This window comes from Ambystoma mexicanum, chromosome 11 (genome assembly GCF_040938575.1).
Source record: "Ambystoma mexicanum isolate Mex_15411 chromosome 11, UKY_AmexF1_1, whole genome shotgun sequence".
In the NCBI taxonomy this organism is placed as follows: Eukaryota; Metazoa; Chordata; class Amphibia; order Caudata; family Ambystomatidae; genus Ambystoma; species Ambystoma mexicanum.
The window spans coordinates 825,658,007-825,679,547 of record NC_090934.1 but is presented as its reverse complement, the minus strand read 5'-3'; the positions used below and the strand labels follow the sequence as shown (position 1 = coordinate 825,679,547).

Genomic DNA, 21,541 nt, shown 5'->3' with positions numbered 1-21,541 from the left:
TAACAGAAGAATGCAACTGCAGGTCTTGCTTCTCAGCAAGGTACCTACATTTAGAAACCTTGGTGCACTCTTTCTAAATCTGCTGGAATGTGTCTTCTATTGTGCCCAAGGTGGTTGTGTATTTGGGGACTCAGGGAAGCAAGGGAGCAGTCTAATGCACTGCAGTGCTAAGAGAGGCATGCCTTTTTCCGAAAGAAGTTCAGGTTTTCTGCCAATCAGAAAAAAATAGCAATGCAATCAGGCCAAAGGCAGAACACACATGCCAGTGAGTCTCTGTGGCACAATTGGTTAGCGCGTTCGGCTGTTAACCGAAAAGACACTGCTGTTTTTGGCACAAAGACACAGAGTGTTCCACTCAGTAAACCTGAGTCATTTCTCCCGTGTTCTCTGGGTTCAGCCTACTGTCACCTTTTAACACAAGTGCGCAACTCTGGCTTTCTCCTCATAGCAAGTTATGCCTACACAGAGGACATTTGGTGCACTGTTGATGGGCTCTGTCCTCTACTAAATCCCCTGTGTTTGTGGATTAGGGGAGGTAGGGAAGTGCTTGATACCCTGATTTGCTGTGGGAAATAGAGCTATTTTAGAAATATTTTCAGGTTGCCTGGGAAGCATAAGCAAACAGCACACCAATCAGGCCCCAGTGTAAGCACTGCATGAGTCTCTGTGGCGCATCGGTTAGCGCGTTCGGCTGTTACCGAAAGGTTGGTGGTTCAAGCCCACCCAGGGACGATGCGTTTTGTCTCAAAAATTCAGCATGACCAACTATGAACTTCTGTTTACCTCTCGCAGGTCTCGTCTGCTGACGTCCGAAAAATCCAATAAACTGCAAGCAATTCTTCTCGCTTGCTTTAGTTTTTCAAAACTTGCCATTCAATTCATAAACATCAAGACTTCATGGGAAGGGTTTGGCTGCAGCGTGTACTGATGCACAGAAGGAAGCTATCCTAGCCAGTCTACTTAAAGAAGCAATCAGGCTCTGCAGGTCCGTGCACGTCTCCTACCTTTATTCTGTCATCAGACACACCAGGTGGATTGCCACAAGGACCTCGTGGCGCAATGGTAGCGCGTCTGACTCCAGATCAGAAGGTTTCGTGTTCAAATCACGTCGGGGGCACATTTGCTTTTCCCACTCTGAAATACAAAATTGCTCTTCAGTATCTCGTTATTTCAACCTGACTGCATCGTTGTGCTCTGGGCCTAGTTGTTCTGGCGTTTCGAATGTAAGCTTTGCAGCAGGGAAGTATCATATTGACAGACACCCATGAAGGACATGGTCAACCTTTAAAGCAGGCCAATCTCTATGTTTTACTGGATGCAGCAGAAGTATTTCCTCTTTACCATCTCTTCAAGTGGGCCTGACTGATGTGCTGTTTTGTGCACACTACGTGGGCTTTGTAAAGCATACCTCTGCCATTTGCATGGCCTCCTAGCGCTTTCAATATTTTCGTGTAATCGCTGAATGCTGCACTGTCCTGGGAACTCTAGGTGTGACTAAAGGATATATGCTGGGGCCCCGAAAGGGGGTCGGCAGTCTAGTGGCAATGCCCATCACTTTGCAGTTTGGGTTTGTGAGTTCAGGTACCGGTCTGGTGTCGGAAACCTGTAAGCGCCCTCCCAATCAACTGTCGGTCCTGGATTGTGAGGATTTCCCCTTATACTGGTCTCAGTAGACACATTTCCATTTTACTTTTTCACTCTCGCATTGCCTATTTCTCTCTCTCTCATAGATACATTATAGACAAGAGAGACATTGTCAGCGAGAGGGTTGCACAGCACCTTCCCCCATTTCCCTAAGTGCATTGCATGGGGCTCTGGGAGGCGTGCACATTTGTCTGAAACACAAAGATCCACTGGCAATAAAAAGCGTAGGACCCTAGTTCGCATTTCTTAGAATTTGAGGAGGCACTCAGAGTTGTCTCGGGCGTGACTGTACCTTTCATAGGAGATGTGCTAATCCCCAAACCCTCTTCCTTTGTCCCAGTAATCTGTCCTAGGGCCTCTAGCAAGTTGTTTTCTGAAACAAAGCTTACCTGAACATCCTGTAAAATTGGTAACTTTTCAGTAGCAGTACAGTGCAGTATATAGCATTCCTGTTGCGCACAGCATCTAGATCCAAAAATTGCTTACTCTACCCCAGAAATTAGAATTCACCCAGTCAAACAGAGGGATCTATAAAGATCATGGCAAGTAGTTAACATAAGCTACTTCCCCCAAGTTCTCTTGGTGCACTCTGCTGCCCTCTTTTAACAGAAGAATGCAACTGCAGGTCTTGCTTCTCAGCAAGGTACCTACATATAGAAACCTTGGTGCACTCTTGCTAAATCTGCTGGAATGTGTCTTCTATTGTGCCCAAGGTGGTTGTGTATTTGGGGACTCAGGGAAGCAAGGGAGCAGTCTAATGCACTGCAGTGCTAAGAGAAGCATGCCTTTTTCAGAAAAAAGTTCAGGTTTTCTGCCAATCAGAAAAAAATAGCAATGCAATCAGGCCAAAGGCAGAACACACATGCCAGTGAGTCTCTGTGGCACAATTGGTTAGCGCGTTCGGCTGTTAACCGAAAAGACGCTGCTGTTTTTGGCACAAAGACACAGAGTGTTCCACTCAGTAAACCTGAGTCATTTCTCCCGTGTTCTCTGGGTTCAGCCTACTGTCCCCTTTTAACACAAGTGCGCAACTGTGGCTTTCTCCTCATAGCAAGTTATGCCTACACAGAGGACATTTGGTGCACTGTTGAAGGGCTCTGTCCTCTACTAAATCCCCTGTGTTTGTGGATTATGGGAGGTAGGGAAGTGCTTGATACCCTGATTTGCTGTGGGAAATAGAGCTATTTTAGAAATATTTTCAGGTTGCCTGGGAAGCATAAGCAAACAGCACACCAATCAGGCCCCAGTGTAAGCACTGCATGAGTCTCTGTGGCGCAATCGGTTAGCGCGTTCGGCTGTTAACCGAAAGGTTGGTGGTTCAAGCCCACCCAGGGACGGTGCATTTTGGCTCAAAAATTCAGCGTGACCAACTATGGACTTCTGTTTACCTCTCGCAGGTCTCGTCTGCTGACATCCAAAAAATCCAATAAACTGCAAGCAATTCTTCTCGCTTGCTTTAGTTTTTCAAAACTTGCCATTCAATTCATAAACATCAAGACTTCATGGGAAGGGTTTGGCTGCAGCGTGTACTGATGCACAGAAGGAAGCTATCCTAGCCAGTCTACTTAAAGAAGCAATCAGGCTCTGCAGGTCCATGCACGTCTCCTACCTTTATTCTGTCATCAGACACACCAGGTGGATTGCCACAAGGACCTCGTGGCGCAATGGTAGCGCGTCTGACTCCAGATCAGAAGGTTTCGTGTTCAAATCACGTCGGGGGCACATTTGCTTTTCCCACTCTGAAATATAAAATGGCTCTTCAGTATCTCGTTATTTCAACCTGACTGCATCGTTGTGCTCTGGGCCTAGTTGTTCTGGCGTTTCGAATGTAAGCTTTGCAGAAGGGAAGTATCATATTGACAGACACCCATGAAGGACATGGTCAACCTTTAAAGCAGGCCAATCTCTATGTTTTACTGGATGCAGCAGAAGTATTTCCTCTTTACCATCTCTTCAAGTGGGCCTGACTGATGTGCTGTTTTGTGCACGCTACGTGGGCTTTGTAAAGCATACCTCTGCCATTTGCATGGCCTCCTAGCTCTGTCAATATTTTCGTGTAATCGCTGAATGCTGCACTGTCCTGGGAACTCTAGGTGTGACTTAAGGATATATGTTGGGGCCCCGAAAGGGGGTCGGCAGTCTAGTGGCAATGCCCATCACTTTGCAGTTTGGGTTTGTGAGTTCAGGTACCGGTCTGGTGTCAGAAAACTGTAAGCGCCCTCCCAATCAACTGTCGGTCCTGGATTGTGAGGATTTCCCCTTATACTGGTCTCAGTAGACACATTTCCATTTTACTTTTTCACTCTCGCATTGCCTATTTCTCTCTCTCTCATAGATACATTATAGACAAGAGAGACATTGTCAGCGAGTGGGCTTCACAGCACCTTCCCCCCTTTCCCTAAGTGCATTGCAAGGGGCTCTGGGAGGCGTGCACATTTGTCTGAAACACAAAGATCCACTGGCAATAAAAAGCGTAGTTCCCTAGTTTGCATTTCTTAGAATTTGAGGAGGCACTCAGAGTTGTCTCGGGCGTGACTGTACCTTTCATAGGAGATGTGCTAATCCCCAAACCCTCTTCCTTTGTCCCAGTAATCTGTCCTAGGGCCTCTAGCAAGTTGTTTTCTGAAACAAAGCTTACCTGAACATCCTGTAAAATTGGTAACTTTTCAGTAGCAGTACAGTGCAGTATATAGCATTCCTGTTGCGCACAGCATCTAGATCCAAAAATTGCTTACTCTACCCCAGAAATTAGAATTCACCCAGTCAAACAGAGGGATCTATAAAGATCATGGCAAGTAGTTAACATAAGCTACTTCCCCCAAGTTCTCTTGGTGCACTCTGCTGCCCTCTTTTAACAGAAGAATGCAACTGCAGGTCTTGCTTCTCAGCAAGGTACCTACATATAGAAACCTTGGTGCACTCTTGCTAAATCTGCTGGAATGTGTCTTCTATTGTGCCCAAGGTGGTTGTGTATTTGGGGACTCAGGGAAGCAAGGGAGCAGTCTAATGCACTGCAGTGCTAAGAGAAGCATGCCTTTTTCAGAAAAAAGTTCAGGTCTTCTGCCAATCAGAAAAAAATAGCAATGCAATCAGGCCAAAGGCAGAACACACATGTCAGTGAGTCTCTGTGGCACAATTGGTTAGCGCGTTCGGCTGTTAACCGAAAAGACGCTGCTGTTTTTGGCACAAAGACACAGAGTGTTCCACTCAGTAAACCTGAGTCATTTCTCCCGTGTTCTCTGGGTTCAGCCTACTGTCCCCTTTTAACACAAGTGCGCAACTGTGGCTTTCTCCTCATAGCAAGTTATGCCTACACAGAGGACATTTGGTGCACTGTTGATGGGCTCTGTCCTCTACTAAATCCCCTGTGTTTGTGGATTATGGGAGGTAGGGAAGTGCTTGATACCCTGATTTGCTGTGGGAAATAGAGCTATTTTAGAAATATTTTCAGGTTGCCTGGGAAGTATAAGCAAACAGCACACCAATCAGGCCCCAGTGTAAGCACTGCATGAGTCTCTGTGGCGCAATCGGTTAGTGCGTTCGGCTGTTAACCGAAGGGTTGGTGGTTCAAGCCCACTCAGGGACGGTGCATTTTGGCTCAAAAATTCAGCGTGACCAACTATGGACTTCTGTTTACCTCTCGCAGGTCTCGTCTGCTGACGTCCATAAAATCCAATAAACTGCAAGCAATTCTTCTCGCTTGCTTTAGTTTTTCAAAACTTTCCATTCAATTCATAAACATCAAGACTTCATGGGAAGGGTTTGGCTGCAGCGTGTACTGATGCACAGAAGGAAGCTATCCTAGCCAGTCTACTTAAAGAAGCAATGAGGCTCTGCAGGTCCATGCACGTCTCCTACCTTTATTCTGTCATCAGACACACCATGTGGATTGCCACAAGGACCTTGTGGCGCAATGGTAGCGCGTCTGACTCCAGATCAGAAGGTTTCGTGTTCAAATCACGTCGGGGGCACATTTGCTTTTCCCACTCTGAAATATAAAATGGCTCTTCAGTATCTCGTTATTTCAACCTGACTGCATCGTTGTGCTCTGGGCCTAGTTGTTCTGGCGTTTCGAATGTAAACTTTGCAGCAGGGAAGTATCATATTGACAGACACCCATGAAGGACATGGTCAACCTTTAAAGCAGGCCAATCTCTATGTTTTACTGGATGCAGCAGAAGTATTTCCTCTTTACCATCTCTTCAAGTGGGCCTGACTGATGTGCTGTTTTGTGCACGCTACGTGGGCTTTGTAAAGCATACCTCTGCCATTTGCATGGCCTCCTAGCGCTGTCAATATTTTCGTGTAATCGCTGAATGCTGCACTGTCCTGGGAACTCTAGGTGTGACTAAAGGATATATGCTGGGGCCCCGAAAGGGGGTCGGCAGTCTAGTGGCAATGCCCATCACTTTGCAGTTTGGGTTTGTGAGTTCAGGTACCGGTCTGGTGTCAGAAAACTGTAAGCGCCCTCCCAATCAACTGTCGGTCCTGGATTGTGAGGATTTCCCCTTATACTGGTCTCAGTAGACACATTTCCATTTTACTTTTTCACTCTCGCATTGCCTATTTCTCTCTCTCTCATAGATACATTATAGACAAGAGAGACATTGTCAGCGAGAGGGCTTCACAGCACCTTCCCCCATTTCCCTAAGTGCATTGCAAGGGGCTCTGGGAGGCGTGCACATTTGTCTGAAACACAAAGATCCACTGGCAATAAAAAGCGTAGGACCCCAGTTCGCATTTCTTAGAATTTGAGGTGACACTCAGAGTTGTCTCGGGCGTGACTGTACCTTTCATAGGAGATGTGCTAATCCCCAAACCCTCTTCCTTTGTCCCAGTAATCTGTCTTAGTGCCTCTAGCAAGTTGTTTTCTGAAACAAAGCTTACCTGAACATCCTGTAAAATTGGTAACTTTTCAGTAGCAGTACAGTGCAGTATATAGCATTCCTGTTGCGCACAGCATCTAGATCCAAAAATTGCTTACTCTACCCCAGAAATTAGAATTCACCCAGTCAAACAGAGGGATCTATAAAGAGCATGGCAAGTAGTTAACATAAGCTACTTCCCCCAAGTTCTCTTGGTGCACTCTGCTGCCCTCTTTTAACAGAAGAATGCAACTGCAGGTCTTGCTTCTCAGCAAGGTACCTACATATAGAATCCTTGGTGCACTCTTGCTAAATCTGCTGGAATGTGTCTTCTATTGTGCCCAAGGTGGTTGTGTATTTGGGGACTCAGGGAAGCAAGGGAGCAGTCTAATGCACTGCAGTGCTAAGAGAGGCATGCCTTTTTCAGAAAAAAGTTCAGGTTTTCTGCCAATCAGAAAAAAATAGCAATGCAATCAGGCCAAAGGCAGAACACACATGCCAGTGAGTCTCTGTGGCACAATTGGTTAGCGCGTTCGGCTGTTAACCGAAAAGACGCTGCTGTTTTTGGCACAAAGACACAGAGTGTTCCACTCAGTAAACCTGAGTCATTTCTCCCGTGTTCTCTGGGTTCAGCCTACTGTCCCCTTTTAACACAAGTGCGCAACTGTGGCTTTCTCCTCATAGCAAGTTATGCCTACACAGAGGACATTTGGTGCACTGTTGATGGGCTCTGTCCTCTACTAAATCCCCTGTGTTTGTGGATTAGGGGAGGTAGGGAAGTGCTTGATACCCTGATTTGCTGTGGGAAATAGAGCTATTTTAGAAATATTTTCAGGTTGCCTGGGAAGCATAAGCAAACAGCACACCAATCAGGCCCCAGTGTAAGCACTGCATGAGTCTCTGTGCCGCAATCGGTTAGCGCGTTCGGCTGTTAACCGAAAGGTTGGTGGTTCAAGCCCACCCAGGGACGATGCATTTTGGCTCAAAAATTCAGCATGACCAACTATGAACTTCTGTTTACCTCTCGCAGGTCTCGTCTGCTGACGTCCAAAAAATCCAATAAACTGTAAGCAATTCTTCTCGCTTGCTTTAGTTTTTCAAAACTTGCCATTCAATTCATAAACATCAAGACTTCATGGGAAGGGTTTGGCTGCAGCGTGTACTGATGCACAGAAGGAAGCTATCCTAGCCAGTCTACCTAAAGAAGCAATGAGGTTCTGCAGGTGCATGTACGTCTCCTACCTTTATTCTGTCATCAGACACACCAGGTGGATTGCCACAAGGACCTCGTGGCGCAATGGTAGCGCGTCTGACTCCAGATCAGAAGTTTGTGTGTTCAAATCACGTCGGGTTCATACTTCCTTTTCCCACTCTGAAATACAAAATTGCTCTTCAGTATCTCGTTATTTCAACCTGACTGCATCTTTGTGCTCTGGGCCTAGTTGTTCTGGCGTTTCGAATGTAAGCTTTGCAGCAGGGAAGTATCATATTGACAGACACCCATGAAGGACATGGTCAACCTTTAAAGCAGGCCAATCTCTATGTTTTACTGGATGCAGCAGAAGTATTTCCTCTTTACCATCTCTTCAAGTGGGCCTGACTGATGTGCTGTTTTGTGCACGCTACGTGGGCTTTGTAAAGCATACCTCTGCCATTTGCATGGCCTCCTAGCGCTGTCAATATTTTCGTGTAATCGCTGAATGCTGCACTGTCCTGGGAACTCTAGGTGTGACTAAAGGATATATGTTGGGGCCCCGAAAGGGGGTCGGCAGTCTAGTGGCAATGGGCATCACTTTGCAGTTTGGGTTTGTGAGTTCAGGTACCGGTCTGGTGTCGGAAACCTGTAAGCGCCCTCCCAATCAACTGTCGGTCCTGGATTGTGAGGATTTCCCCTTATACTGGTCTCAGTAGACACATTTCCATTTTACTTTTTCACTCTCGCATTGCCTATTTCTCTCTCTCTCATAGTTACATTATAGACAAGAGAGACATTGTCAGCGAGAGGGCTTCACAGCACCTTCCCCCCTTTCCCTAAGTGCATTGCAAGGGGCTCTGGGAGGCGTGCACATTTGTCTGAAACACAAAGATCCACTGGCAATAAAAAGCGTAGGTCCCTAGTTTGCATTTCTTAGAATTTGAGGTGACACTCAGAGTTGTCTCGGGCGTGACTGTACCTTTCATAGGAGATGTGCTAATCCCCAAACCCTCTTCCTTTGTCCCAGTAATCTGTCTTAGTGCCTCTAGCAAGTTGTTTTCTGAAACAAAGCTTACCTGAACATCCTGTAAAATTGGTAACTTTTCAGTAGCAGTACAGTGCAGTATATAGCATTCCTGTTGCGCACAGCATCTAGATCCAAAAATTGCTTACTCTACCCCAGAAATTAGAATTCACCCAGTCAAACAGAGTGAAGAGGGAAAATCGAGACCAAATCCATGCCCCCGCACCCCAAGCGCATACATAGAAGAACAACAGGCAGAACAAGGAGCGCACTTATCATTTGAACCAGGCCCCAGCGCACCCATGGGTGACAAATATGCTGAAACACACCCACTTCACCAACAGTGCAACTTCTATGCTACATTAGAATCAATGCTGCAATATCAGAATCTACAAACACAAAAATCCCTGTTTAAAGGCTTGCAAATGCCTATATGAATTAACATGGTCTAAATGCACAGTGTAAAGCTATGTTTCAGGAAAATTACAGCTAAGTTCATTTCACTCACTGAACACTGGCTGCGGGAGCCTTATCAACATTCCTCGCAAAACATTCGAACTGCCAAGGCCGCAAATTCAAGATAAAATTGCTTTCTGCAGACAGACATTTTTTAATTATCCACAAATGCGAATAAATCACGGCAACCCAGTGTGTTTTTTTTCTTTCTGGGAAAGAAAGACATTTTCTCAAGGACACGCACAACATTGAAACATAACTTGTAACAAGCCAGAGCCCAGGTGCGAACTGCTTGTTCAGCTAAAAGTTATGGGAACAAAGTCACATTGCAACAAGATTAGAATTAGGTAATGGGGGCTGGCACAGCTAAATCAACCCACTGACGCAGGAGGTTAATATCCAATTATCAGGCTCTCTATAAGGGCTACATATGTAACCCACCACTTTGCAGCCAATAACAGGAGGAGATAGGTTTCTGGGAGCTGATCCAATTCTGTGAGGTCAGCCTGCAGTGTGATTATAAAACTTACTTGCAAGACAGCCCCGGGGGAGACGGCGCCTGAACTCACGATGCTCTGTGCTTTTCTTTTGCTTTTTTCTTTTTTCTTTGCCTAGAAATAAATGCAGTTTGAAACATGCTGCTGCCTGCTTGGGACTCTGTTGCATTTCTGGGGGCCATATGGGAGGTGTTGGGGCCTCCCATAGCTGGTGAGGGTATGGCTGCTGGCCCCCCACTGCCCTGGGGGGGGGGTGGTCCAGCTTCTCCCCGACAAGTTGGTGCCCTCTGTGAGGCTCATTGCTCATTGTAACATGGGTAAATGAGCTCTGCCTGCGCAAGCCCTGCGGTGGACTGAGCTCCCTGCCGCCGACTCAAGGAAGCTGTGGGACCCTCGCCTGCACCTGAAGACCACCGGAAAATGCGTAACCGGCTAAAGGCTTCGGGGGCCACTTGGAAATACCCCGCTTGAGGGCGGGTGAGAGCCCTGCAGGAGAAGGGGTCCGGTGAAGCGCATTGAGGGAGTGTCCAGCAGTGGTGCAACTGCCAGTGCAGCATAGGAAAATGTAAGTAAACCAGCAACATGGGCTCTGAGGGGGGGAAATGTTTAAAGTAGAAAGGTTAAAGTGTTTTTTTTTTGGGTAGAAACTGAGGGAGGGATTGTAAATTGGGTGGTGGGTGATTGTACATTTTCACAAAATTCAGCGCATTGGTAGTGATCGGCACGTGAATTGTAGTTGGGACTGGGGTGGTGGCAGTGGTCCCTTCTTGTGTTTTTGAGCATATTGGGTGGGGTAGTGACTCCCTACACATAGAACAGGAGTGCCGCGCTGATTGGTCTAGAACAGGAGTGCCGCGCTGATTGGTCTGGATGGTGATTTCATGTACGGGGTCTGGATTTCCTATGAATTGACGTTATAGATCAATGAGTAGATGAGGTTCCCTGCTAATTGAGCGTTTAGTTCAGTGAGTGGAAGATAGTTGGCTGGTTAAGGTCCCCTGGTGAGGAGCGTATCACACACTAGGCGACGCAGTGTGTGCAGTCCAATTATAAGAGTTTATTGTGGTTTACCTTGTTCCAGTTGAGACAGCAAGACAGCTGTGGGGATTGTGGGGTTTTATTTTGGGATTTTTGTGGGGTTGGGAGAAATGGGTTATTGTTCTGTGTATGCACATTTGTCTTTTCATTTGCATTGTGTTTTTAGTTTGGTGACGTCACCTTCAGATTGATGCATAAGGACACAAAGTTTTGATGGTGAGGAGATAGTGGTGTGGTTTTGGATTTGGAGAATAGGTGACCCAGAGGCGGTGTGTGGAAGACACATGCGCAAGATTGTGGGGGTGTGCCGGAGAAGGCAATGGTTTGGTGAAGATGGATTGCACGTGGAGTGCACTGGCTAAGGTGCGGAGCAAAGAAGGCTCACAGAAGTTGAAAAAATGTTCAATTATCTTCTGACTTTTGCTCCCTGAACAGCGGACTATCGAAATTTTCGAATTGAATAGAGGTAAAATGTATCACACAATACAGAAATGACTCCCCTTCACTTGTTGTGTAGCACACAGCTTCCATGCTGAAATAAGTCAGTAAAACATAGTGTGCAAAGATTCAAAAGTACTGAAGGTAAATTAAAAAGACCATGGCTGCTCATAGGCGGCTTCTCCAGAAGCGTGCAGTAATCGCTAAGGACACACATACACAGCACTTACACGGGAATAGCTTTTAAAGCACATGGCTACAGTAGAACTGTGTGCACGAAGGAAAGGGAAGATGCGAGGGGTCAGCTGATGCTGAACCAGCGCGAGCATAGGGAAGAGGGGACTCACCCTTCTGAACCTCCGGGAGTGTAATATTTGATGACACAGGGGCAGAGAAAGGCAGATGAGGACAAGTAGGCACAAAATAAATCATTCAAGCATGCGATGGGAGGGGCAGTTAAAAACAGCTTCAACACACACGCACAAGAATCACAATAGCAGTGTCAACAATCACCACAATATGCACCGCCCATGTGGGGAGGATACATGGGGCAGGATGGGATCATTTCAGCAGACACCACAAGCACCAACGCAGGTACTGTCACCACTACATGTACAGACACAACAAATGACAGCACCACTACCCCAGGACTGACTAGAATGACAACACAGGGGCACTGCACAGCAGCCAGCACCCATACAGAACACTGACACAATAGCAATGGTACCGGTTGCATGACTGGGAGGGGTCTTCCTGATGGGGAACAAACCTTTCAAAGGACATAGATTGACATTATACCGCTAATAGGACAGCCCAAGACAACCTTGATTTGACTCACTCTGCCACACACACTCATGCTCCACCTCCCCGACAGAGCGGGCGAGACGCGCGCCGACACACACACTCACGCACACTCAATAATGCAGAGGACAATTGCATAGGGGTGGTGATAGGTATCAAAACATTTTCTTTTCTGATTGACAGTGGGGCGACTAGGCCATGCATTAGGGAAGAGAGATTTGTGACATCATGAGCAATGTGAATATGACCACCTTATTAACAGAGAAATCCATAACTTGTTAAACACCAGACATACACATGTTGAAAGTAAGGAAGATTGTTTAAGCATAATGGGGGTGCACGGTACAGAGGGGGGTGCATAATGATAGCGCATCACAAGAGAGTACATTTAGCTACATTTTGAGCACACATCTTTCAGTGAGGAGACTGGGCTCATGAATACACGATTAACACAGAACAATTAAATGAGACACACAAGGTGGAAGAAGGTGCACTTGAGGGGGGAGGCCTACATTTCATTGACAGTTCACCACAGGAGGAGAGAAATAGGGGTAAAGGGTGGATGATCCATGTTCCCAACAGAATTAATTTGGCGACACAATAACAGTGCAAGTGGTACTGCCACTAGCGCTTTTGAAAATAACACTGGCACAAATGCATTAGCCAACACACATAGGGAAAGAGATCATTGCTGCACGAACTGGAGAATGATGGTTGTATTAAAATTTGAAAGCAGATATTGGGGGGAGAAATATATATTGTTTAAATGTAACAGTAATTAGAAATATATATTGTTTAAATGTAACAGTAATTAGAAATATATATTGTTTAAATGTAACAGTAATTACAGTAGTGGAGTAATAAAATACTAGACTAAATGAGTAATTAACAGAGTAGGTAGGCTTTAAAAGGTGGACATGGGGTGGGATAGAGAGAATGGGAGCAAATTGGTAGCGGATTTCATTAGTACCAGCTTAAAGTGCCTGCAGTTCACTGCGAGGCACACCCTGAGAAGTGTGAGAGGAGCCATAGAAAAAAAAGAAAAAAAAAAAGGATTTAAAAACCCTGCGATTATTTTAACTAAGTAACATGGTGCACTTAATTTAGAAACACAGCCACCCTATATGACAAATTTACCACCCTGATGTTTCCCTATTTAGCTTGTCAGTGCCTGATGCCCCACGGGACAAAGGCACGCACTATAAGCAGCTTACAACAAAAGCACAGTAAATACAAAGATCCAAAGGCCCATTTGTACACTAGCACCCAAATTGCATATATATGATCCAAGTGTGTAATGAGTATCTTCACATAAATTAAGTGCCTACCCATTTTCTGGGTACATTCCGAATTGTGTAATAATTTACAGTCAGACCGCCATTGAACGCCACCAGGTGGTGACAGGATGGTGCATAGGTGTACCATTGGCTCCTCCCACTAGGACACTGAATAGTGTGAGAGTAGTGCAGAGAGGTTAGGTCAAGAAAATGAAGAATATGTAAATTCTCAGGTCTCAAGCGCTTCCATTTCATTTCTCGCCAGATACAAAGGACCCAGGGCAGCCCTGAAGACAACGGACAACCAACACCCAATGGCTATGGACTACAGTGGGACATTTTCCCCTCCTGACAGACTTTGTTAGAAGTGTAAGGCGTCAAGCCCTACAAAGCGGTGGCCACCCTGGCAACGAGGGAGCAACGATCAACAGGGCCAACGCAAGAGATTTTCATGAACTGCAAAATAGCACGAACACTCCCGAGTCAGGGAAACATGGCCATCCCATGGTCCAACGCACACTAGCAACTAGAATAGGGACCGACACACGCATTTCCAAAGTTTAATTGAGTTTCATATTACATTTTTTGCACCTACAGCTGTAACACTGTTTTGTTTCTTCTCTTTTCCCCGCACATGCAGGTTGTTGCGTATGTATGCTGTTAGAAATGTGTAGGAAATTTCCTTAATGTTATCTTCCATTAGAAACTGTGAGGCCTACTGATTAAAACATTGTGTAGCATTCCCCACTCAATTGCCCACCCTATCAAGAACCTCAGACCCCTTAGAGCATGTTTCCCTGAAGTATATTTCCTTGCTTCCATTGAATAAACAGCCCAAGATTTTCCCTACCCATATTGAGAAATTTTGAAAACACGAAATGTCCAGGGGGAGGTTTGATTTTGCCCTTAGTGATTGTTTAGTTCGCGGAGCTTGAGGTTACTAACATGTACTAACGTATTAACGCTTTTCTTGCGATTTTCAGGCGGGCAACTTTATCATCTCATCAGCTGCAAGGACCCAGCAGCGTAAGTGGTTATGGGCACGCAAATAAGGACTTTTACCTTCACGATGGGACTATTAATGATGAACGAAATAATGGGGGTGGTACTTTGAAAATTATATGTAATAGTGAGCATTACCGCTGTATCCCCTGCTAACATTCCCTAACCTAAGCAGGAACAGTTACGGCGTCAGTGGGTAAGGAAAAGCTGCTGCTAAAGTAAGGAGAGTTAAAGGCAGACACAAGGGGAGTAAAACATACACATAACACACATATCAGAAGTGACCAACAACATGCACACATGTACAAAATTGGTAGGGACACCACTGGAGAGAGCTGTCCTGACTGTTCTTTAACATATGCCGGAAGAGAATTGATTACAACAGAAATTACTACAGCAGAGCACGACGCCCATGTATGACAAGGTGCGAAGAAGATTGCAAGGGAAGACAGCAACATTGAGATTGGAAATAAATAAATAAATAAATAAATAAATAATAAAAGAAGAAAGAAAAACAAAAAGAGAGAAGAAAAAATAAAAGGAAAAAGACAAAAATATGATAAGTGCCTAACAGAGTGGGAGAAAAGAGCAAAGATGGTCACTGAAGAAGGACGTATACTGTTAAGGTACCAACGTTATGTTAGCAGCACAACAGTGACAAGAAGTGGACAATCATGCTGGATGCGAGAAGGTTGAGAGAAGTTGCGAGATGAGAGCAGGAACATCACTGCTTATGGACTACTATTGAGCACATGCATCCAAAGATCAAGAGAAACTACCACTGAATTGGGGAGGAGAGTGTTGATTGGTGCGCATCAGCATGCCCTTGTTGGTGATGACCAAGGAAGATGTGAAGAGTGACACATTCACCAAGATGGAAAACAACGGAAGAAGAGAAACAGACAGAGAAGTAAAAAGAGGGGGGAAATACTTCTCGAGCGAGAAAGAAGAATGAGTGGGTGCAGTACCAGCATACCAAAGAATGATCAGCAAAAAATGCATCTGAAAAGAGAAAGCAAAGAACTAGCTAGTGCTTGCATGGTAATGGATGACATCATGACTGCCTGGTTGCTTGAAGGTGATAACGGAAGGACGAGTACCGAGCACAGCACCAGTGTGCAAGATAGAGATACATTGCAAGAGAACAACAGAAGAAGACATCGGAATTCAAATAAGAGACATGGTGAAAGGAAGAGCCGGACTAAGATAGCGGTGCGCAACATGGTTCCAGCAGTAATAAAGGTGGCCACTCCCTGTGATCAGAGGAAGTACGAAGGGAAGTGAGTGTGGTGGAACACAGAAGGAGAACACTCCTATATGTACTGTTCATCAACAACAATGCAGAAAATTATGGACACTTCAAGGAATTGACAAAGATATGCAGACCGGAAGGAGGTGAATGTTGCTTGGTGGTGTGGTCGACAAAGTCGACCAGAGGGGGGACTGAAGAGGGAAAATCGAGACCAAATCCATGCCCCCGCACCCCAAGCGCATACATAGAAGAACAACAGGAAGAACAAGGAGCGCACTTATCATTTGAACCAGGCCCCAGCGCACCCATGGGTGACAAATATGCTGAAACACACCCACTTCAAAAACAGTGCAACTTCTATGCTACATTAGAATCAATGCTGCAATATCAGAATCTACAAACACAAAAATCCCTGTTTAAAGGCTTGCAAATGCCTATATGAATTAACATGGTCTAAATGCACAGTGTAAAGCTATGTTTCAGGAAAATTACAGCTAAGTTCATTTCACTCACTGAACACTGGCTGCGGTAGCCTTATCAACATTCCTCGCAAAACATTCGAACTGCCAAGGCCGCAAATTCAAGATAAAATTGCTTTCTGCAGACAGACATTTTTTAATTATCCACAAATGCGAATAAATCACGGCAACCCAGTGTGTTTTTTTTCTTTCTGGGAAAGAAAGACATTTTCTCAAGGACACGCACAACATTGAAACATAACTTGTAACAAGCCAGAGCCCAGGTGCGAACTGCTTGTTCAGCTAAAAGTTATGGGAACAAAGTCACATTGCAACAAGATTAGAATTAGGTAATGGGGGCTCGCACAGCTAAATCAACCCACTGACGCAGGAGGTTAATATCCAATTATCAGGCTCTCTATAAGGGCTACATATGTAACCCACCACTTTGCAGCCAATAACAGGAGGAGATAGGTTTCTGGGAGCTGATCCAATTCTGTGAGGTCAGCCTGCAGTGTGATTATAAAACTTACTTGCAAGACAGCCCCGGGGGAGACGGCGCCTGAACTCACGATGCTCTGTGCTTTTCTTTTGCTTTTTTCTTTTTTCTTTGCCTAGAAATAAATGCAGTTTGAAACATGCTGCTGCCTGCTTGGGACTCTGTTGCATTTCTGGGGGCCATATGGGAGGTGTTGGGGCCTCCCATAGCTGGTGACGGTATGGCTGCTGGCCCCCCACTGCCCTGGGGGGGGGGTGGTCCAGCTTCTCCCCGACAAGTGGGATCTATAAAGAGCATGGCAAGTAGTTAACATAAGCTACTTCCCCCAAGTTCTCTTGGTGGACTCTGCTGCCCTCTTTTAACAGAAGAATGCAACTGCAGGTCTTGCTTCTCAGCAAGGTACCTACATATAGAATCCTTGGTGCATTCTTGCTAAATCTGCTGGAATGTGTCTTCCATTGTGCCCAAGGTGGTTGTGTATTTGGGGACTCAGGGAAGCAAGGGAGCAGTCTAATGCCCTGCAGTGCTAAGAGAGGCATGCCTTTTTCAGAAAAAAGTTCAGGTTTTCTGCCAATCAGAAAAAAATAGCAATGCAATCAGGCCAAAGGCAGAACACACATGCCAGTGAGTCTCTGTGGCGCAATTGGTTAGCGCGTTCGGCTGTTAACCGAAAAGACGCTGCTGTTTTTGGCACAAAGACACAGAGTGTTCCACTCAGTAAACCTGAGTCATTTCTCCCGTGTTCTCTGGGTTCAGCCTACTGTCCCCTTTTAACACAAGTGCGCAACTGTGGCTTTCTCCTCATAGCAAGTTATGCCTATACAGAGGACATTTGGTGCACTGTTGATGGGCTCTGTCCTCTACTAAATCCCCTGTGTTTGTGGATTAGGGGAGGTAGGGAAGTGCTTGATACCCTGATTTGCTGTGGGAAATAGAGCTATTTTAGAAATATTTTCAGGTTGCCTGGGAAGCATAAGCAAACAGCACACCAATCAGGCCCCTGTATAAGAACTGTATGAGTCTCTGTGGCGCAATCGGTTAGCGCGTTCGGCTGTTAACCGAAAGGTTGATGGTTCAAGCCCACCCAGGGACGGTGCATTTTGGCTCAAAAATTCAGCGTGACCAACTATGGACTTCTGTTTACCTCTCGCAGGTCTCGTCTGCTGACGTCCAAAAAATCCAATAAACTGCAAGCAATTCTTCTCGCTTGCTTTAGTTTTTCAAAACTTGCCATTCAATTCATAAACATCAAGACTTCATGGGAAGGGTTTGGCTGCAGCATGTACTGATGCACAGAAGGAAGCTATCCTAGCCAGTCTACTTAAAGAAGCAATGAGGCTCTGCAGGTTCATGCACGTCTCCTACCTTTATTCTGTCATCAGACACACCAGGTGAACTGCCGCAAGGACCTCGTGGCGCAATGGTAGCGTCTGACTCCAGATCAGAAGGCTGCGTGTTCAAATCACGTCGGGGTCATATTTGCTTTTCCCAGTCTGAAATATAAAATTGCTCTTCAGTATCTCGTTATTTCAACATGACTGCATCTTTGTGCTCTGGGCCTAGTTGTTCTGGCGTTTCGAATGTAAGCTTTGCAGCAGGGAAGTATCATATTGACAGACACCCATGAAGGACATGGTCAACCTTTAAAGCAGGCCAATCTCTTTGTTTTACTGGATGCAGCAGAAGTATTTCCTCTTTACCATCTCTTCAAGTGGGCCTGACTGATGTGCTGTTTTGTGCACGCTACGTGGGCTTTGTAAAGCATACCTCTGCCATTTGCATGGCCTCCTAGCGCTGTCAATATTTTCGTGTAATCGCTGAATGCTGCACTGTCCTGGGAACTCTAGGTGTGACTAAAGGATATATGCTGGGGCCCCGAAAGGGGGTCGGCAGTCTAGTGGCAATGCCCATCACTTTGCAGTTTGGGTTTGTGAGTTCAGGTACCGGTCTGGTGTCGGAAACCTGTAAGCGCCCTCCCAATCAACTGTCGGTCCTGGATTGTGAGGATTTCCCCTTATACTGGTCTCAGTAGACACATTTCCATTTTACTTTTTCACTCTCGCATTGCCTATTTCTCTCTCTCTCATAGATACATTATAGACAAGAGAGACATTGTCAGCGAGAGGGCTTCACAGCACCTTCCCCCATTTCCCTAAGTGCATTGCATGGGGCTCTGGGAGGCGTGCACATTTGTCTGAAACACAAAGATCCACTGGCAATAAAAAGCGTAGGACCCTAGTTCGCATTTCTTAGAATTTGAGGAGGCACTCAGAGTTGTCTCGGGCGTGACTGTACCTTTCATAGGAGATGTGCTAATCCCCAAACCCTCTTCCTTTGTCCCAGTAATCTGTCCTAGGGCCTCTAGCAAGTTGTTTTCTGAAACAAAGCTTACCTGAACATCCTGTAAAATTGGTAACTTTTCAGTAGCAGTACAGTGCAGTATATAGCATTCCTGTTGCGCACAGCATCTAGATCCAAAAATTGCTTACTCTACCCCAGAAATTAGAATTCACCCAGTCAAACAGAGGGATCTATAAAGATCATGGCAAGTAGTTAACATAAGCTACTTCCCCCAAGTTCTCTTGGTGCACTCTGCTGCCCTCTTTTAACAGAAGAATGCAACTGCAGGTCTTGCTTCTCAGCAAGGTACCTACATATAGAAACCTTGGTGCACTCTTGCTAAATCTGCTGGAATGTGTCTTCTATTGTGCCCAAGGTGGTTGTGTATTTGGGGACTCAGGGAAGCAAGGGAGCAGTCTAATGCACTGCAGTGCTAAGAGAAGCATGCCTTTTTCAGAAAAAAGTTCAGGTTTTCTGCCAATCAGAAAAAAATAGCAATGCAATCAGGCCAAAGGCAGAACACACATGCCAGTGAGTCTCTGTGGCACAATTGGTTAGCGCGTTCGGCTGTTAACCGAAAAGACGCTGCTGTTTTTGGCACAAAGACACAGAGTGTTCCACTCAGTAAACCTGAGTCATTTCTCCCGTGTTCTCTGGGTTCAGCCTACTGTCCCCTTTTAACACAAGTGCGCAACTGTGGCTTTCTCCTCATAGCAAGTTATGCCTACACAGAGGACATTTGGTGCACTGTTGATGGGCTCTGTCCTCTACTAAATCCCCTGTGTTTGTGGATTAGGGGAGGTAGGGAAGTGCTTGATACCCTGATTTGCTGTGGGAAATAGAGCTATTTTAGAAATATTTTCAGGTTGCCTGGGAAGCATAAGCAAACAGCACACCAATCAGGCCCCAGTGTAAGCACTGCATGAGTCTCTGTGGCGCAATCGGTTAGCGCGTTCTTAACCGAAAGGTTGGTGGTTCAAGCCCACCCAGGGACGATGCGTTCTGGCTCAAAAATTCAGCATGACCAACTATGAACTTCTGTTTACCTCTCGCAGGTCTCGTCTTCTGACGTCCAAAAAATCCAATAAACTGCAAGCAATTCTTCTCGCTTGCTTTAGTTTTTCAAAATTTGCCATTCAATTCATAAACATCAAGACTTCATGGGAAGGGTTTGGCTGCAGCGTGTACTGATGCACAGAAGGAAGCTATCCTAGCCAGTCTACTTAAAGAAGCAATGAGTCTCTGCAGGTGCATGTACGTCTCCTACCTTTATTCTGTCATCAGACACACGGGGTGGATTGCCACAAGGACCTCGTGGCGCAATGGTAGCGCGTCTGACTCCAGATCAGAAGGTTGTGTGTTCAAATCACGTCGGGGGCATATTTGCTTTTCCCACTCTGAAATATAAAATTGCTCTTCAGTATCTCGTTATTTCAACCTGACTGCATCTTTGTGCTCTGGGCCTAGTTGTTCTGGCGTTTCGAATGTAAGCTTTGCAGCAGGGAAGTATCATATTGACAGACACCCATGAAGGACATGGTCAACCTTTAAAGCAGGCCAATCTCTATGTTTTACTGGATGCAGCAGAAGTATTTCCTCTTTACCATCTCTTCAAGTGGGCCTGACTGATGTGCTGTTTTGTGCACGCTACGTGGGCTTTGTAAAGCATACCTCTGCCATTTGCATGGCCTCCTAGCGCTGTCAATATTTTCGTGTAATCGCTGAATGCTGCACTGTCCTGGGAACTCTAGGTGTGACTAAAGGATATATGTTGGGGCCCCGAAAGGGGGTCGGCAGTCTAGTGGCAATGGGCATCACTTTGTAGTTTGGGTTTGTGAGTTCAGGTACCGGTCTGGTGTCAGAAAACTGTAAGCGCCCTCCCAATCAACTGTCGGTCCTGGATTGTGAGGATTTCCCCTTATACTGGTCTCAGTAGACACATTTCCATTTTACTTTTTCACTCTCGCATTGCCTATTTCTCTCTCTCTCATAGTTACATTATAGACAAGAGAGACATTGTCAGCGAGAGGGCTTCACAGCACCTTCCCCCCTTTCCCTAAGTGCATTGCAAGGGGCTCTGGGAGGCGTGCACATTTGTCTGAAACACAAAGATCCACTGGCAATAAAAAGCGTAGGACCCCAGTTCGCATTTCTTAGAATTTGAGGTGACACTCAGAGTTGTCTCGGGCGTGACTGTACCTTTCATAGGAGATGTGCTAATCCCCAAACCCTCTTCCTTTGTCCCAGTAATCTGTCATAGTGCCTCTAGCAAGTTGTTTTCTGAAACAAAGCTTACCTGAACATCCTGCAAAATTGGTAACTTTTCAGTAGCAGTACAGTGCAGTATATAGCATTCCTGTTGCGCACAGCATCTAGATCCAAAAATTGCTTACTCTACCCCAGAAATTAGAATTCACCCAGTCAAACAGAGGGATCTATAAAGAGCATGGCAAGTAGTTAACATAAGCTACTTCCCCCAAGTTCTCTTGGTGCACTCTGCTGCCCTCTTTTAACAGAAGAATGCAACTGCAGGTCTTGCTTCTCAGCAAGGTACCTACATATAGAAACCTTGGTGCACTCTTGCTAAATCTGCTGGAATGTGTCTTCTATTGTGCCCAAGGTGGTTGTGTATTTGGGGACTCAGGGAAGCAAGGGAGCAGTCTAATGCACTGCAGTGCTAAGAGAGGCATGCCTTTTTCAGAAAAAAGTTCAGGTTTTCTGCCAATCAGAAAAAAATAGCAATGCAATCAGGCCA

At 45.7% G+C, this 21,541-nt stretch overlaps 7 non-coding genes across 7 annotated transcripts; all 7 read left to right on the top strand.

Annotated features, from left to right (window-relative positions):
- The first annotated feature begins 1,045 nt into the window (after positions 1 to 1,045).
- TRNAW-CCA (transfer RNA tryptophan (anticodon CCA)) lies at positions 1,046 to 1,117 on the top strand. The gene has a single exon. It is a non-coding gene; the product is annotated as a tRNA-Trp (tRNA).
- Positions 1,118 to 2,907: 1,790 nt separating this feature from the next.
- TRNAN-GUU (transfer RNA asparagine (anticodon GUU)) lies at positions 2,908 to 2,981 on the top strand. Its single transcript has one exon. It is a non-coding gene; the product is annotated as a tRNA-Asn (tRNA).
- A 313-nt stretch (positions 2,982 to 3,294) lies between these two features.
- On the top strand, positions 3,295 to 3,366 carry TRNAW-CCA (transfer RNA tryptophan (anticodon CCA)). The gene has a single exon. It is a non-coding gene; the product is annotated as a tRNA-Trp (tRNA).
- A 4,039-nt stretch (positions 3,367 to 7,405) lies between these two features.
- TRNAN-GUU (transfer RNA asparagine (anticodon GUU)) lies at positions 7,406 to 7,479 on the top strand. The gene has a single exon. It is a non-coding gene; the product is annotated as a tRNA-Asn (tRNA).
- A 312-nt stretch (positions 7,480 to 7,791) lies between these two features.
- Positions 7,792 to 7,864, top strand: TRNAW-CCA (transfer RNA tryptophan (anticodon CCA)). The gene has a single exon. It is a non-coding gene; the product is annotated as a tRNA-Trp (tRNA).
- Positions 7,865 to 17,465: 9,601 nt separating this feature from the next.
- On the top strand, positions 17,466 to 17,539 carry TRNAN-GUU (transfer RNA asparagine (anticodon GUU)). Its single transcript has one exon. It is a non-coding gene; the product is annotated as a tRNA-Asn (tRNA).
- Positions 17,540 to 20,094: 2,555 nt separating this feature from the next.
- TRNAW-CCA (transfer RNA tryptophan (anticodon CCA)) lies at positions 20,095 to 20,166 on the top strand. Its single transcript has one exon. It is a non-coding gene; the product is annotated as a tRNA-Trp (tRNA).
- The last annotated feature ends 1,375 nt before the right edge of the window (positions 20,167 to 21,541 follow it).